The following is a 17,331-nucleotide window of genomic DNA, read 5'->3' as shown; positions in this document are numbered from 1 at the left end:
TGTACTGCAGTTCATGGGATTGCAAAGAGTTGGACATGACTGAGTGACTGAACAACAAGACATTTGCTAAACAAATGAGTAAGTAAAGAAATAAAACAGTTGTTAATAACTGAAATCAAAATACCCATTTAATAGAATTAAATAATCTAGAATTTTCTTTCCCAAAATCCAGGAGGGAAAATGTTAACCTTAGCGGATTATTATTGGTCATAAACCAAACTACCAAAGGCCAATTTTAAACTCAAAAGAAAATTACTAAAGATCATAATACCAATCACAGCAATATAAAGGGTAAGGAGAGAATGTTTTTATAATTTAATATCAATTTTCAAGGAAAGAAAGCTGAATGTAATCAGAATGCTTAACCAAATTGTTGTATCAATATTATGTATTATCTTAACCCTAGTACACTATTTAGAAAGAAGAAATGATGGCATATCCTTTTCCTAATCTTCCTAATGTGATAAACTGCAGTAGTGGCCAGATGCCAATATTACTGGAATAAAGGCCATAAAGTTAATAATCTAGACTGATGAACAAAAACAGATCAAGTGCACTCTTTTTTGTTGTGTATATTTTATTAGAATATATTGAGAAATCCAGAAACTCTTGAAGGCAAGATTAAAGTCCTAAAAATAACCCTGTGCAGACAAAAATAAGATAATTAATTGATTAATTAATAAATTAAAAATAAAGTCCTAAGCACCCCTATAAAATTAATATTTGGCACCAATATAGTTTCTATATTTAAAAGTTATTCTTTTGATTAATTAATTACAAAACACCTATAACCATTGTTGGGATGGTTAAGACAAGAACCCTAAACAATAAAACTTTGATGTACTTCATGTCACAGAAACAACAAATTTTTATCTAGTCATTTCAAGCCATAGTACAAATGATGAAAATTTTATAAGGAATAAAATTACTTTCTTTTTCCTAATAAAAGATGTAACTAAAATGTAATATTTCCACAGAAGAATACACACAAGCAACTGATTTTGTCAACAGGCTTGACTTTCTTTTAATCAGTATTAACCCTTGCCAAAAGGAATCTTGTTAAAGCTTTCTCAGTCCATCCTCAAAAGAAAATAAGTAGGAGGGACATCCAGGGACGAAAGGTCTATTTATTCAAGAGGTTCTCACTAGTTTTCCTTTGCAGATGACTACCAGAGAAGAATCAGTGAGGTCACTGCTGCTTCTGCTAAGCCGCTTCAGTCGTGTCCGACTCTGCGCAACCCCATAGACGGCAGCCCACCCGGCTCCCCCGTCCCTGGGATTCTCCAGGCAAGAACATTGGAGTGGGTTGCAGAGAAGATAAAACCTGACCAGAAACCAGAGGAGAAACCCCTTCTAAGGTATCTGTGCAGATAAGATTGGAATATAGATTTTCCTCTTCTGGCTCCAAGTTTTCCATAGTTTGGACATAAATGTAATAGATAAACTAATAATTGAAATGATCTGCTGACTTAGATTGAGATTTTCTTAGATTGAGATTGAGAATTTCTAAGACAATTAAACTAATTGCTGTTAGCAACTGATTATACCCACTGAAAGTGGGTGAATTCCCCTCACTTCCACTGTCTGCAGTTTAATCAAAGCTTAGTTCTATGAATTACTCAAGTTCTATGGCTGAATAGCAGCTTTTGATAAAATGTAACTTAAGCAAAAAAAAAAAAAAAAAAAAAAAAATCACAAGGCAAACTTGTCTTTGTTGAGTGAAAAAAAATGCTATATTAGGAATGCCTCAGTCCACCTAGGACACTTCCTGGTGATAAATGGATGCAGACTTCACCACTAACCTTGACCCTTCAGGCTTTTATGGAAGCATTGGCTTTAACATCCTAAAAGTGCAAATTAAAAATTTTTAACCTAAAAACTTTTTTAAAAATAATTTTTGCTTTAATAATGAGTTTCTTCTTATAGTTAAAATATTAAGCTGTTAACCCCAGTGATTCTAAATTATGCTCATGTGTCTGTATGTGTGAGTCACTCAGTCATGTCCGACTCTTTGAAACCCCATGGACTGTAGCTGGCCAGGCTCCTCTGTCCATGGAATTCTCCAGGCAAGAATATTGGAGTGGATTGCCATTCCCTTCTCCAGGGGAATTTCCTGACCCAGGAATTGACCCCAGGTCTTCTGCTTTGCAGGCAGACTCTTTATCATCTGAGCCACCAAGGAAGCCCTGGTATATAATATAAAGCTCTGGTGTATAATATAATATATATTATATGTAGTGTGCATAATTTATGCATGTATTTATTTATACATACATGTTAGTTGTGTTTACATAATTATGCTCATATTAATATATATAAATAATGCAGAAAGCTCCTGAGTAGCCAGTAAATTATTTAGTGAAGTATTGCTATCTGAGAGGTCTTAATATCATAATTTACCAAAATAAATATGGATTTGAATAATCTGTTATCACTATACAATTAGGTATTAATTGTCCTTATTATTATTTCTTGCTAGGGTCCATAAAGAAAACATGAATGCTCTTATCTTATCTATGATTATCTTGAACCTTACTACATTCTTCTTGGTAAGTTTTCAATACTGGGCAACAGGTAATTTTCTTTTCATTTAGAAAAAGATAAAGATGTTCATAGCAATTGTATGCCACAAAAACATCTCAGAGTGAGACATCAATGTGCTTGCAACCAGGATAATTCATACTGTGCTGCCTTTAAAAAATGTACCATGAACTTTATTATATTTCTTTCTATATACTCATACAATGAGTATATATATATATTACACATACACATATATATCAATCAGAAATTTAGGTTCACACACAAGTGTGTACCCAGTTGTTTTTATGGATTTTTATGTATCCAGACATTCTATTCATAATTGCCAAAATCTGGAAGCAACCAAATTGTCCTTTCATGGTGACTGAATAAATAAACTGGTATATTCATTAGTGGAATATTTTTCTGCACATAAAAAGAAAGAGAGAGTTACTAAATCATGAAAAAAAACACGACGGAATCTTAAATTCATACTACTAAATGAAAGTAATTAATCTGAAAAGGCTATATATTATTTGATTCTAATTATATCACATTCTAGAAAAAACAAACTATAAAGCCAGAAAAAATATCAATGCTTGCCAGGGACTAGGAGGGATGAATAAGGAGAAAACAGGATTTTTAGGGTAGTGAAGCCTAGAATTCTATAAGATGGTGAATGCATGGTAAATAAATGTAATTACATGTTTGTCAAAACCCATGGAATGTATAAAAGTGAAGTCTAATGTAAACTATAGACTTTGAGTAATATATGTCAATGTAGTTCCATTCCTGACAATAGTAGAGGGACCATGCATATCTAGGCAGGAAGTATATGAGAACTCTGTACCTTCCTCTCAATTTTGCCATCAATCTAAAACTGCTCCATAAAGTAATCTTTTCAAAAATGTAAATCAAATCTGAAAAAAAGTTAATGGCTGTTTTAAAACTTTTACTAGTGAATATTTTTAAATACACTCAATGTGACCTGATGCCACATATTTAATTCTTTACTTGTATATTTTTTATTTGCAGTCAAGTGAGAGTCTTAAACCTCATGATCAGTCAAAACAAAAGCTATCGAGGCTTAATTCACCTACCCAAACTGGAAAAACAACCCCTCCTCATGTACAAGCTGCATTAAAACAAGCCCAAGCCCAGACATTAAAGCAGCCATCAAACCAGGCTTCACTTATTGGAATTCGACCAAGAGCATCTCCATCTGTTTTATCAAACTCATGTCTGGCATCTGCATTTAAAAAATTTCTGACTTCCCAGTCTACATCCAAGCAACCGTTACCTTTTCAAGATATAATAAAGAAGTGCGCCTCTACCCAAAATCAATTTCTAGCTAACAACACTGCGCTAAAGCAGCCTCAATCAAAATCAACTTCAGAAAAACAGAATTTAATCCACAAGTCTGCACCCAGACTGACCTTAGGAGACAAGTCTAAGTTCAAACAGTCATCTCTCACTGAGACTGGTACAGAAAGAAAGGAAATTGATAATCCTAAACCAAAACAGTCAGAAGTTACCAAGTCTACACCCAAACAGACATCATCTTCACCCAGTACAGGCAAAAAGTCTTCAGTTGCCAATGCTACACAGAAACCAACTACAAAAACAACAAAACTAAAGACTCCCACTGCCAAACCTGTATTTAGACAGACCTCAGCTTCCCAAGGTGCAATAAGGAGCCATCACGTGTCTAAGTCTAAAAGAGCAAACTCTAAAGTTCCTGAGAGTAACACAAGGGAAGTTGCTTCTAAGCAGTCTCCACCAAACGACTTAACAGGCTCCAGGTCTACTACAAGAATTACTAAGTCCACAGACAAAAAGTCTCAAAGATGCAATTATGATGGAAGCCAGAATCTACCTTCCAAAAACAAACGAAGGAAGACGAGACCTTTGTATTCTATTAACCTGTCTTCAGGGTATCCACGTGAGCATCATGTGCGAAATCCTCATGCACCACCATCTCGTCCAATAAAATCTCATCCCTTTCAACTTCGGCCTCAGACATCTAAACCTCATAAGCCTTGTCTACATCAACCAGAAAAGCAGTCATCAGAGATTTCCATAGAAGCAACTACTGCATCACACACAGCACCGCCTACTGCCTTTGCAAACACCGCCAAGACGGCCACTAGAGGAGCTGATGATATTACTACTAGCACAGCTCAAATTACACCTACTGCAAAAGCCCTTACCACCACCCTCCCACCTACTGTCACTAACCCCACATCTCAAGTCACCACCCTGTCTGCTGGTCCCCCCACCACTGGGCAACAGACAACCACGCTTGAAGGTGACATAACTGTGGCTGTAACTGATACTACTGCTGCTACCACTGCTGAAACCATTTCTGTCACTGAAACCGCTACTGCTAAAAGTGACACAACTATTCAAGAAACTGCGGTAACTGCGGCTGGCCCCACAGACACTACAGTGAGCACCGAGAGTGAAACTCACACTGTGACCAGCCCTGCCACCACTACAGAGGTCCTTAAAACCACAACAGCTGCACCAGGAGCGGGCACGGCTACCCTTGGCACTACTCCGCCTGTTATCATTCTCTCTTCTGCTCCCCCCAATGCCATCACCACCACCAGTACAACTCTGCCTGAAGAGACTGACTACACTTTTGCAGAGTATCCTCAATATGGTGGATTTTAGATTGAAGCTTCTGACTATGCATATGGCTCAGAGTCTGCTGAAGATTCCACTGCAATTCCAGAAACCAATGCCACGGGCCCTGTAATTCCTTCAACTCCAGGGGCCACCCCCTCCTGAACCTATAATTGATAACAATACTCAGAAATTTGAGGTAATAGCTACCACACATAGCCCTTGAATATTGATCAAGTACCCCAACCAATAATCAAAATTATGTGATAAAATACTGCAAATCTTAGTCATGAAAATATAGCAATTCTTTAAGCATACTGTATTGTTGTTTTTAGTCTTTCTTTTTTATCTATCACCAACACAACAGGTCACATATTTGAAGCACCATAAGAAAAATTGTCACTGCATTTTATTATGACGAAATTCACTTGAAATAGGAATGGAATTTGTCCTTCTCACTTCACTCTAAAAAGTCCTTAATGTCCTAAGAGTAAGATTCCTGAAATCCTCTTAATTCCTTAAGTACTGAAGGATAATTAAAAAGATAAAGGGATAATTTTTTTAGTGTATTTTATTCTTATGAGAGGAAATAAACACTGGAAGGTGTTTACCTATGGAATAATAAGAATATCTTATATAAGATATAATATTTCTGGAAAACTGTGAAAACTAGACACAGAGATATTATTCACAGAATCTGGGAACTGAACATGCCTTCTTCCCTTGAATGAATATTTGGCCCTGGTAAATGTCAGGCCTGGCGTGCAGCAGTCCATGGGGTCACAAAAAGTCAGACACAACTTAGCAACTAAACAACAGCAATGTTTACAGAGGCCTGTAAACATGTTTTATGTGAAAAAGACAATTTAAATTATTCCTGAGTTATGAATCACTGGAAGAGCAAAAATGTGCTTCCTAAATCCAGCAAGTCCCTGTCTTGTGTGGACAATGTCACTGGTATCTTTGGGACTGGCTTCCTCCCCATCACTGTAACCTATGCACAGACTGGGACTCAAGAGGAAATACATGAGAAATCCTGCCCCTGTTCCCTCCCTCCATGACCATCACACTTCCTTAAAACCTCTGAGAAAAAAAACATGAGTGTGATCTAACTTAATAGGCCCTGTATGTCTGTGTGTGTGTATGTGCCAGCAAGTATAAGAGAAAGAAAGAGACTAGCTTGTCAATCTAATACTTTCTAGTCAATAACTCACCTGTAAGGCCACACTCATATTAATTCCATTCACTTCACAAATTCTTTCTTTCCTCCTACAATATGGAGATATATCAAGAGTGAAGACTCAAAAAAGAAAAAAATCAAAGATTATTTGTTTGATATGAGAAAATACAAAAAGACCCAATGATTGAGAGAGTTCACAGTAAAGAGGGGAAAATGCCCACATATGTCGCTAGTGATGGCACAGTCTAAAATAGAAGAGGAGATTCCTTATAAACAGAGAGACCAGAGTAGTAATCATGGGAGGAAAAGAAAAAGTGTTAATTTAAAAAGTGTTATTTGAACTGGACTTTTTAGATAACTTTCTCAAATTTTCAGACTTGAACAGCACTTTAAATAAATTAGCTTGCCAGTATGGAAAACACATTTTAAATGGGAGAAGCATAGAAATCCAGATTGTTTTTCAAAATACGAAAGACCTGGTGGCTTGGGTACACAGTCTGGAGTGATACCTGTCATCAACAGGAGTGCTACTTGAAGTGCAGCTTCCCAGATGGCTCAGGGGTAAAGAATTCGCCTGCCAATGCAGAAGACACGAGTTTGATCCCTGGCTCAGGAAGACCCCCTGGAGAAGGAAATGGCAACCCACTCCAGCATTCTTGCCTGGGAAATCCCATGGATAGAGTAGCCTGGTGGGCTACAGTCTTTAGGGTTGACAAAGAGTCATACATGTCTTAGTGACTAAGCAACAACAACTTGAAGTGTGATCAGCAAGCTAGCTGCTGCTGCTACAGTTCAAGTCAGAGTGAAGGGCATACATCAATGTCAATATGCACACTTTCAGCTTCCTTTATGTTTATTGATTTATCCTCTTTCCATCCATATAGTAGCAAAATTTTATGACAAAAGCACTGTATTCGGGTGTACCCTTTTCATCTAATCCCCACCAGTATTTGAGTGGTGAACTGTGCTAAGAAACTGCTGCTCCTTGTTCTCATAAATGAAGCATGCTCGCCACATTCCGCCAGCCTCCACCAGGCCGACTTCACATGCCCACTGTTATCTAGGTTCTCTGGGCATTTAAACTTGTAATCCTCACTATTCACAATGAAATTATTTAAGGTTTTTGAAAAGGAGAGTGAAATTCCTTTAGCTATGGTTTAGAATTAGGGTGAGAGCTAGTGAAAGCCTAATTGTGAAACTGAAGGAACAATTTTGAGAGATACTAAGGAATCAATACCAGTAAGACTTGGCCATTTATACAGGGTGGAGCAGTGATGAAGAAGTAGGTTGCTATTTTCTGGCTTGGATAACTGATGGGACAGCAATATCTCAAAGCAAGATTAAAAGTCAGTGTGCAGGAAAGAAGAATGTACTTTGAGATAAATTACAAACCTAGACAATGTATTAAAAAACAGAGACATCACTTTGCTGACAACGGTCCATACAGTCAAAGCTATGGTCTTTCCAGTAGCCATGAATGGATTCCCTGATAGCTCAATTGGTAAAGAGTCCACCTGCAATGCAGGAGACCCCAGATCAATTCCTGAATCAGGAAGATTCTCTGGAGAAGGGATAAGCTACCCACTCCAGTATTCTTGGGCTTTCCTTATGGCTCAGGAATCCACCTGCAATGCAGGAGACCTGGGCTCTATCCCTGGATTGGGGAGATCCCCTGGAGAAGGGAAAAGCTACCCACTCCAGTGTTCTGGCCTAGGGTTCGCAAAGAGTTGGACATGACTGAGTGACTTTCATGCACACACACCTGAATGGGTGTGAGAGTTGGACAATAAAGAAGGTTGAGAGCTGAGGAATTAATGCTTTCGAATTGTGGTGCTGGAGAAGACTCTTGAGAGTCTCTTGGACTACAAAGAGGTCAAGACTGCAAGATCTCTCTTGCAAGGAGATCAAACTAGTCAATCCTAAAGGAAATGAACTCTGAATATTCATTCAAATGACTGGTGCTAAAGCTGAGGCTCCAATACTTTGGCCACCTGATGCAAAGAACTGACTCATTGGAAAGACACTGATGCTGGGAGGAGGAGGAGGTGTAAGATGATGAGATTGTTAGATATCATCACTGCCTCAATGGCCATGAATTTCAAGCAAACTCTGGGAGATAGTGGAGGACAGGGGAGCCTGACGTGCTGCAGTCCTTGGGGTTGCAAAGAGTTGGACGCAACTTAGCAACTGAACAACAGCAACAATACACATCCCCCCACCCCACCTCCCCACTCTTTGAGACAAATCATACACTTTTGGGTCCTAAAACCTAAGAGCATGTTATAATTTCAAGGGCCCATTGCATGTTCACTAAAATAGATCATAGATTAGGCCACAAATACAACCTCAAATGTTAAAAACATGGAAATTCTACAGCTGGGAATCTCTCTTGCCAGACTGCAACAAACAAAATTAAATATAAAATCTAACAATAAATGACCAATTACTTTTTTCAAAAGAATAAAACTATAAATAGACAATATTAATAAGGATTTTAAAATAAAAATCAGACTATTTTGCAGGCTAATGGAGTGAAAGCAAAGTTAAATTAAGAGGTAAAATGCTGTGTTAGTACCATGTTAAGATTATAGCAGATTTATCAAAAAGTTATACAACCCAGAAATTAACAAAAGAATTCCAAATAGGGTAGAAGGGAATATAAAAAGACTAAGATCTTTTTTCCAGCTTTATTGAAGTATAATTGAGAAAACTGTGTATATTTAAAGTGCTCAATGTGACAGTTTGAAGCACATTGCAACATGATTACATCAAGTCAATTAATATATCCAACACCTGTTACTTTTTCTTTTTGGTGAGAACACTCAAGATTTACTCTTTCAGAGAATTTCTAGTACTCAATAAAGTATAATTAGCCCCAGTAGTATACTGTATTTTGGTTCCTCAGAACGTATTCATCTTATAAGTTAAAGTTTATGTATTCTGACCAATATGTCCCCATTTCTCCCCACCCCCAGTATCTGCCAATCACCATTCTACTCACTGCTTTTATGAGTTTTAATTATTCCTTTTTTAGATTTAATATATAAATGATACCATATAGTATTTGTCTTTGTCTGGCTTACTTCACTTGGCAACTAATATTTGACAAAGTTGCCAAGAAAATACAACAAGGAAAAAAAATAGTCTCTTCAATAAATGGTGTTGGGAAAACTGGATATACACATGAAAAAGAATGACTAGCATCTTGTTTTACAATATTCACAAAAATTAATTTGAAATAGATTTAAAAGACTAAAATCTTAGTTTGAAAATAACTGCTCTTTTTCCCTGTTACCATAAAGAAAAGGGAAAACCCTATAAGTATATAATTAAGAAAAATGGATTTTTGCAGTACTGTCGAATTGTTCTCTGAAACAATGTATTACTTTTCTTAGGTGACTGCAAATTCACACAGGTAAAATACATATAAACAGTTATTCGTAGGGAAATAAATGAAAGCACCTTTACTAATTAATAGCAATATACCTTGAAAAATTCTTTATAGTTGTACAAACTCACCTGGAAAATAATGGTTAATATCATGACAATAACATATAAATATATAATGCAAAAGTTGTTTATTGCTTTTTAACTAGCTATCTCTTTTATGTAATAGAATTATTACAAAAAACACATCTTGCCCTTTTAAGCATGCGTGTATGTGAACATTGGACAATAGATGACATAGTCAACACACATTTTGAATACACATTTTGAAAGCTTGAGTCCCTATATAGAGCACACATAGAGACTAAAAGATTTGTGCCTCTAAAAAATACATGAAATGCAAAATATATCTTTGAACTAAACTTTTTTAATTTAAAAATGTTTTATTTAAAAACGAACAATAATTCAAATTGAATCATAAAATCGAATTTCAAAATTTATGAGACGGCTGTCAAATTAACTTCTAAAAGAGCTAAATGGTTAAAACAATAAAGAAATGGAATTTCTAACAGAATAAAAAGAGTTAATTTTTTTAATTTAAAATAGCTGAAGAGTGTTAGACTAGGCTGTGTAAAGTACTTACTTGGCCCTACAATATATCACATTCTATTGTCAATTCTTCCAGCTCCAAGGTAAAGATATGTTAATTATTGGGAAAATTGCATATGAAAAGTAAGTGCTTATCACATAAGTGTCAAGAAGTGTTTAGAATTAATACACAAGTAATCACCTAATTGTTAATTTCTTTCTTCTTTCCTGGTAGAATAAAAGAAAGAAGGAGAGAACATATTATTGATATTCTCATTAGATTAAGATTAATCTATAATAGCTTCTCAACAAAATCAAGAATCACTGACTCATTCCTAGGACTTAGGAGATCCCCAACACATTAGCTCTACAGGAAACACTAGTCTCCAGAAATGGTCCTTTATAATAAATTCCAGGCAAATAATACCATATCGGTGATCTCTGTCTATGCCATCTTTTAAATTTCCCCATTTTGCCACATTTTTAGTGTATGTAATATGTTGAAAATTCAAAATGTGCATAATTTGTAAATAAATGAAGTGTATTTTTTAAATAGCAGGGATGAATAACTAAAATATTTGAAGCAAAATTTTATCCAACTTTGTCATCTTTGCCTTAGAATTCAAACAAGTGGACTCACTTGCTCTTATCTAGCCTCTCAGAAATTATATATCCTCACTGCTAGAGGTCAGAAATGCTAGCTTTCAAATTCTCATTTTTTAAATATTAAATATGCTTTTCTTTGCTTTCTCGGAAGAGTCATGAGAAAATCACCAGACTCAGAGCTCCCTCTATAGGTGATGTTAGATGAAATAAACAGGGTTTATTTAAATAAACTTCAAAGGTTTCAGATTTTTGGATGGAAACAGTTCATTTATTCTTATGCACAGTTATTTCAACATGAATTACTTCATTTCAAAAGAACTAGAGAAAATTATATAGTAGCATTGTAAACTAATAAAGAATCAAAACAAAGGTAGACTTTAAAAATGGAATATCAACAAATGGAAAATATAATTACTTAATACTAAATAAAAGTAAAAGAAGTAAGGAAAACAAGGGAAAAGCTTCATGAATAATATTATCATCTCAAATTATTATTAATAATAATAAACTGAAAGTAATCTATTGACTAAAGCATGGGTAAGAACCTGTGGAATATCCATATGGTATAATCATGTCATTAAAATTATGTTTATAATTGACATATTCACACTGCTATATACAAAATAGGCAACTAATAAGAACCTAATATATAGCACAGAGAAGTATACTCAAAACTCTGTAATGACCTATATGGAAATAGAATCAAAAAAATATGTATTTCTATAACTGATTCACTTTGCTATACAGCAGAAGCTAACACAACATTGTAAATCAACTATATTCCAGTAAAAACTAATTTAAAAAATAAGTAAATGAGAAATTATTTTATGAAATTGGTAGACTAAAGAGGTCATTTAAGCCATGCTGACTCATCAATTATTTTTAACTGTCAGCAACAGTGTTCTCTGAAACCACATGGTGAAGCTGATGATCATAATAGAAACTATATTTCCCAGAAAAATTATACTGGAATTCATAGTTTTAGCACCAATAAGTTCATATAACCAAAATCCAAAGCCAGAATAAATATACAGCTCTAAAAATTATTATGAAGTCAAAGAACAACTTTGAGACATTTAATTATTTGCATGCAAATGAGGGAGACTGTTTTCACTGAACAAAGAAAAAATGAGAATTGTGATAAGAAGGAAAAAAGAAAGGGGAAAAAATGATACTACCTAGAAACAGTAAGTCATATTTTACATTTTGGCAATAAGTCAGCAACTCACAAAGGTCTCAGCCTAGATAGGCACCACTTGAGTAGTTTGGCTGTTGTTTAGTCTATAAGTCATGTCTGACTCTTTTATGGCCCCATGAACTGTAGCTTGCCAGGCTCCTCTGTCTATGGGATTTTCCAGGCAAGAATACTAGAGTGGGCTGCCATGTCCTTCTGCAGGGGATCTTCCTGATCCAAAGATCAAATCCATGTCTCTTGCATTGGCAGGCAGATTCTTTACTAATGAGCCACTAATGTATAAACAATCAAATATTGTTTATACATTCTCTGGAAACTGAGAATGGGATGCTTCCTTTGGTAAAATCTTCCAATGTTCCTCCATTAACATTTCCAGCTTATTTAGACAGGTTTGTGCCTTATTCTTTATCGGAATTTTTTGAAATTATAGTTTTAAAAAAATAAAATAAGATGGTTAAATACAATGATTATACAGAGTCTAACTGCAGAATACAGAAATATAAAGCACAAAAAATATACAATTATTGAATCAATATTTAACTTCAGATTAATTTTGCTATAAACATTAGAAGGTCTATAGTTAATAATTTGGTTAGCCTTTTAGAATTTAAAAGGGGATCTTTAAGATAAATTTGGAATCCCGGGTCCAATTTCAAAAAAAATCTTCCCAATGATTTTCTCTCTAGAAAATCTAGAAATCTAAAATAAACCAGCTCATTCAAAATAATTCTAGGAATGACACTGTGGGTAGTACTCCAAGTTCAAAATCATTCCTGTCAAACATAAATATGAAAGCATCTAAATACATGGCTACAGAAAGCATATCAATTGGGAAGGGAAAGGTTTTAAAAAAGGCTCAGGAATTTGACTTTTTATTTTCATATCCTCAAAACATAATTAGAAACTGGAGTGAAAGACAATCTTATTCTTCTGTTTTTTTTAATTGAAGTTGAGACTATGGATGAAGAAAAATAAGTTAGGAGAATATTTCTTTTGCTCAGTATTTGAATATGAACTTCATGACATTTTAATGGCACTGATCTCTGAGTCACTGATCACACTGATCACACTGATCACACACTGATCACACACACTGATCACACTAATTCATGAAGCCTTGATTCAAAAGGTTTAAGAGGGGAAATTTTGAGTAAAAATAACCAGTAGAGGAAAGGGGGATGCTGCCGTGGTAGGCAAGTTAAAATGGAGGTAGTCTTGTTAGGCTTCAGAGACAAGAAAGCAGAGCAGGACTCAAATTGCCAACATCTGTTGGATCATAGAAAAAGCAAGGAAATTCCAGAAAAACATCTGCTTCATTGACTATGCTAAATCCTTTGACTATGTGGATCACAACAAACTGTGGAAAATTCTTAAAGAGATGAGAATACCAGACCGTCTACCTACCTCCTACCTACCACCTGAGAAACCTGTATGCAGGTCATGAAGCAACAATTAGAACTGGACATTGAACAACAGACTGGTTCCAAATAGAGAAAGGAGTATGTCAAGGCTGTATATTATCACCCTGCTTATTTAACTTATAGACAGAGTACATCATTTGAAATGCTGGGCTGGGTGAAGCTGGAATCAAGCTGGAATCAAGATTGCTGGGAGAAATATCAACAACCTCAGATATGCAGATGATACCTTTCTAATGGCAGAAAGTGAAGAGGAACCAAAGAGCCTCTTGATGAGTGTGAAAGAGGTGAGTGGAAAAAGCTGGCTTAAAACTCAACAACTAAAAAACTAAGATTATGGCATCTGGTCCTATCTCTTCATGGCAAAGAGATGGAGAAAAGTAGAAACAGTGGCAGATTTTATTTTCTTGGGCTCCAAAATCATTGCAGACAGTGATTGCAAGCCATAAAATTAAAAGATGCTTGCCCCTTGGAAGAAAAGGAGCAATTTAATGAGAACCAGCATGGCTGGTTTCAATCAACCACATGTCTTAGAAACCTACCATGTTGAAATTCTTAGTTACAATATATTCTTAAAAACACTTTCAACTGCTTATTCTAAGCGAACTCCTGCTGTTACCATGCCTATTCAAAATCTTACTCCTAACAGCAAGCAAAACATTGCTATTATCAAAACCACTAAGCCCAGGTCAACCAACCCTACAATCATCACAGAGCACATTGTGTGTGTATGTATGCATGTATATTGAAGGGAAGGAAATAAAAATTGAAAATCATGATCTCTTTCACTAAAAAAGGTAAAATTTGAGGTACTCAAAATACAAGATATATTCAAATTACAGCAGATGTTATAGCAAATATTCCCTTTCCCCTAAACCTATGGTTTTCATAAGGACCAAATTATCACTGATATGCTCCCAAAGTTACCCACAACTCATTCTGGCACATGAGTCACCATAACATCTGCACCAGCCAACAAAATTGAGACTAAATCTAGCACAAATGGATCTACAAACAAAATGAGCACTGAAAAAAATGTTGACCCTAAGACTTCTTTGAATACTGAGAAACCTAGCAAACTTGGGATTTCTCTGACTTAATCAGCTCACACTAATGGTGATTAACTGAAGCTCTAATACTTTGGCCACCTGATGCAAAGAGTCGACACACTGGGAAAGACACTGATGCTAGGAAAGTTTGAGGGCATGAGAAGAAGGGGGTGACAGAGAATGAGATGGTTAGATGGCATCATTGACTCAATGGACTTGAGTTTGAGCAAATTCTGGGAGATGGTGAAAGACAGGGAAACCTAATGTGCTGCAGTCCATGGGGTTGCAGAGAGTTAGACACGACTGAGTGACTGAACAACAAAAAATAATAATAATGATCATATTGATTTTAACATTGATCTCAAAACTGAAACTGTTTTTGAAAAAGGAAAAATTGCTACTTTTCCAAATGGCAACAATCCCAATGATAATTACAGTTTAGTCCAATATAATGTCCCAGGTGGAGCAGTGTAAAGAATCTGCCTGTCAATGCAGGAGACTAGGGTTCATTCCCTGGGTCAGGAAGATTCCCCTGGAGGAGGAAATGGCAACCCACTCCAGTATTCTTGCCTGAAAAATTCTATGGACAGAGGAGCTGGCAGGGTACAATCCATGGGGTCACAAAGAGTCAGACAGGACTGAGCACATGCACACACATCATCACGCATGCACTGAATAATTCTGTAATCATAATTTGAAAACAAGGTTTGCAAGAGTATGTGCCAAGGATCAAGCTAGAGAACTAAATGTGTAGCATTGTAGAATTTAAGAAATAAGCTTCCATTTTAAGCTCTCTGCCACCTGATGCAAAGATTCAACTCATTGAAAAAGACCCTGATGCTGGGAAAGATTGAAGGCAAAAGGAGAAGAGGGTGGCAGAGGATGAGATGGTTGGATGACATCACTGACTCAATGAACATAAATTTGATCAAACTGCAGGAGAAAGTGAAGGACAGGGAAGTCTAGTGTGCTGCACTAGGGGTCACATGGGGTCATGTGGTCAGGGGGTCACATGGGGTCACAAAGAGTCAGACATGACCTAGCTACTGAAGAACAACAATAATTGATTTAAAGCTATGCAAAATAATTTACTATAATTTTCTATTGTAGTACAAAACAATGATTTCAACCTCATTTAAAAAATAACTTTATAGATGAATCACTTGAGGAGATTCTACAACTTCAAGCATATATCGCATATAACTCTTTATGTTATTATTAAATCATAATTTATATAACCAATTTTTATCTGGGGTTCAGATATATTTTCCTCACTTTTTTTTTACAAACAACTCTGTGATACACATGCTGGCATCTACGATTATTTCTATGAAATAAATACGTAGACATAGAATGACTCTGAATGTAGACATATACATCTGTCCTTAGACATAGAATGACTCAACACAGAAGCAGAATATTATATACACGGACATTTTTCTATAAATATTTTATAAAACATTTTATATTTCATTGCTTATTTTTAGGAAAGTCATAAAAAGGTAATGTATAAAACATACCTTTGCTTTGATTTAACATAAAACCATCACATCCTTGGATAGGGCTTTGGTGTGGCAGAGACCAGGTATTATTAAAAGTAGATGAAAGCCAGATGAGAGATGATAGTGATGAGGGAGATAAAAAGAGGTAGGATCCTGGACATTACTTAAAGACTCCTCATGGACAAGATGTGAGGGGTGAAAGAGGGAGTCGCAATGATTCCAAAGTTTGGGTCTGAAAAACAGTGAAAGTTATAAAAGTATAGTAGTTGGTTGTCCTGTAAGGAATATCAGGAGTTCCACTTCGAAAACATCAAGTTTGAAATATTTATTAGTGATCTAATTTGCAATAGCTCCTAAAGGAAATCAGTCCTGAATATTCGTTAGAAAGACTGATGCTGAAGCTGAAGCTCCAACACTTTGGCTACCTGATGTGAAGAACTGATTCATTAAAAAAGACCCTGATGCTGGGGGAGATTGAAGGCAGGAGGAGAAGGGGACGACAGAGGATGAAATGGTTGAATGGCATCACCAACTCAACAGACATGAGTTTGAGCAAGCACTGGGAGTTGGTAATGGACAGGGCAGCCTGGCGTGCTGCAGTCCATGGGGTTGAAAAAAGTCAGACACGACTGAGTGCCTGAACTGAACTGAACTGGCAATAGCAGGTAAATGGTTGGATATTCAAGTCTGAAGTATAAGACAGTGGTCAGGACCAGCAACTTTGGTTTTATATTTAAGAGTAGATGCCATGGTGGTGGCATTTAGAACCATGAGGCCAGATGAGGGTACCAAAGAAGTGACTGTAAAGAAAAGAAAAGAGGATCAAATGCCAAATCCTGGGGCACCTCAACATTGAGGAGTTTCCACTATAAAATCAGAAGTTCTAATAATTTTTATTAATCACAAAATGGAGTATGTTCTCTTTGATTAAATTTCTGAATCTCCTTGTGTTAACATTAGGAAAAATAATTTAAAAATTAAACAAACATATAAATAAAATGTTAATATGAAATATTTCACCCACCCCCACAAATATCATCAGCCAAGTGGACTCCAGGTTAAGCAGAACTTCAGCACAGAGGGCACAACTAAATGAAGGATCATGATGGTTTCCTTAGAAAGTTGTTAAATAGATAACTTATAGCTTCTGTCAACTGAAGAAAAGAATCTCTTCACCACCACCCCCCAAAAAAAACCTCTTGGAGATGTACAAATATCTGGTTAACAAACTATTTTTGAACTTCATGAAGACATATAT

The sequence above is a fragment of the Muntiacus reevesi genome, chromosome 22 (assembly GCF_963930625.1).
Source record: "Muntiacus reevesi chromosome 22, mMunRee1.1, whole genome shotgun sequence".
NCBI classification, from domain to species: domain Eukaryota; kingdom Metazoa; phylum Chordata; class Mammalia; order Artiodactyla; family Cervidae; genus Muntiacus; species Muntiacus reevesi.
Note: the sequence above shows the minus strand (reverse complement) of the source record.